Source organism: Trichoplusia ni, unplaced genomic scaffold, assembly GCF_003590095.1.
Source record: "Trichoplusia ni isolate ovarian cell line Hi5 unplaced genomic scaffold, tn1 tig00002045, whole genome shotgun sequence".
In the NCBI taxonomy this organism is placed as follows: domain Eukaryota; kingdom Metazoa; phylum Arthropoda; class Insecta; order Lepidoptera; family Noctuidae; genus Trichoplusia; species Trichoplusia ni.
The window spans coordinates 1-1,957 of record NW_020800187.1 but is presented as its reverse complement, the minus strand read 5'-3'; the positions used below and the strand labels follow the sequence as shown (position 1 = coordinate 1,957).

Sequence of the window (1,957 nt, the reverse complement as noted above, 5' to 3'; positions counted from 1 at the left end):
CGTATCATATCAACAGTGTATATATATATATATTTTTTTTTTTTAATTTCAAATGTTTGTGTTTTTAATTCAATTTTAATTGTCATCTTTTGTATGTGTTACCACGTTTTTAAGCTTCTTTATTTAAGCTCACAAGGCTTATTATGCATGATGTGGTCACCTGTAATTAAGGAAGCACAAGAACTCTGTAACTTCTTTTTCTCTTGTATAGCATGTAAGGCGTATTCTTTGTTGGTGATTCATATAAGTAAATAAATAAATAAATAAAAAAATCTTGAACACTGAGAGCAGCATTATTTTTCAATTTGAGTAAATCTAATTGATTGGAAGTTAGAACAGTATTACACAATATTATTCTACTGATAACATTTTGGATTAGACAGCAAATAAAAGAAATTAAATTGTTGAAACATTTAATATTAATAAAACATTATAAAACGCGGCTGGTGAAAAGACAGCTTCTTGGTATCTCGTCCATACCAAGTACCAAAGAATTGTCATAATGTGAGCACAACATCAACAGCCCGGTTGCCAGATACACAATTACACCAATAACTTAAGATACCATTTCTAGGTTGGTCTTCAAATGAGGGAAGCTCGTCATATAAAAAATATGTGTAATATTCACGCCTGGACGTATTTCTCGATTTAATACGTCCTCTTAATAGAAGAGAATAATTTCCTTCAATTTCAAGTGCTGCGAAAGTATTTGTTAAACTTGAGTTCTCCAATAATAACTCCCATTCATTAGAATGCGCATAAAGCTAATTATAAAACAGCAAGGCTGATTTAATTAAGGTAGGCACTAAATAACCTGCACTTTGCTGACATCCATCAAATATGCATTGCCTAGATGTATTAGCACAACATCTATAATTAGGCAGGGCAATTGATGAAACATCTTGACCTGGGCCAAGATGAAGTTGTGGGGCAAGTGGTGGAGGAATTGGTATTTGGATATTTTGATCAGGTTGGTGCTCTTCTAAGGCGTCAAAACGGTTGGAATCAGTAATAATTCTTCGGCTCACTTCTCTGTTAGCTCTCATGTAACAACCATGACATAAAAAGTTGGCTGCTCTAACCTAAAAAAAAAAGATGAAACTAATACCACTCACACTTGACAATCAATAGCTTAACTTTCTATATTTGTAAACTCAAATGTATGTACATAACAATATTATTATTTTATTGCCAACATCAAAGCAAGACACATATTACAAAATAAAATACCCATCTCATCTCTGTCAATCAAACAGATACTCATACAGTTTTTACCAATATATAGAGTGATTAATGTGGAAAGTGAAAGTATATAATACATCCATATTATAGCACGGAAATACAGAGAGTTCCAAAGATTTGTAAAATCCTCGTGGAGTCAGAGTAAATCACTAGTTATCTAAATAAGACAAGTAAAGACTTGTCCTAACTGATTCTTAATTGAAAATATTCCTCATTAATAATAATTAATATTAAATCAGCATTAAACATTACTTTATAGTAACTATATTGACTCGCCTGTAACATTTTGAATTAGAACTTCAAATAAGTTTAAATTATTTAATGTCTTGACTACACTATTAAAACTGTAACAATTATTCACATGTAGATATTTAAAAACGTACTACTTACATGTCATCATGTAAGTACTGCCACAGTGATACAGCTGAGGCGAGAGGGCTTCCCTCCCGAATTTCGTGTCTTTTGGCATGTGTAACTGATTTACCACAGCCATAACAAACATTGATATGACCGAGTTGTCTTTCCCTGGAATTCGTTGCAAGACATCTTGATATCTTGTCATAACACGCACCACAGACATGGCTATGAGATGGTAGCTGTGAAGGTAAAATAAGTATCTTTATTAGTCTTGAGATTATAGATAGGTATTTAAATAATATGAATGCTGTAGGTATAAAAAAGATTTAATGATGCTACAACATACCTCGAATGTTAA

General features: G+C 32.0%; 1 long non-coding RNA gene across 1 annotated transcript; it reads right to left on the bottom strand.

Annotated features, from left to right (window-relative positions):
• Positions 1–399: 399 nt before the first annotated feature.
• On the bottom strand, positions 400–1,788 carry LOC113507425. The gene is made up of 2 exons (XR_003401854.1): positions 1,633–1,788; positions 400–1,082 (listed from the first exon to the last, which is right to left on the bottom strand). It is a non-coding gene; the product is annotated as an uncharacterized LOC113507425 (long non-coding RNA).
• Between the last annotated feature and the right edge of the window lie 169 nt (positions 1,789–1,957).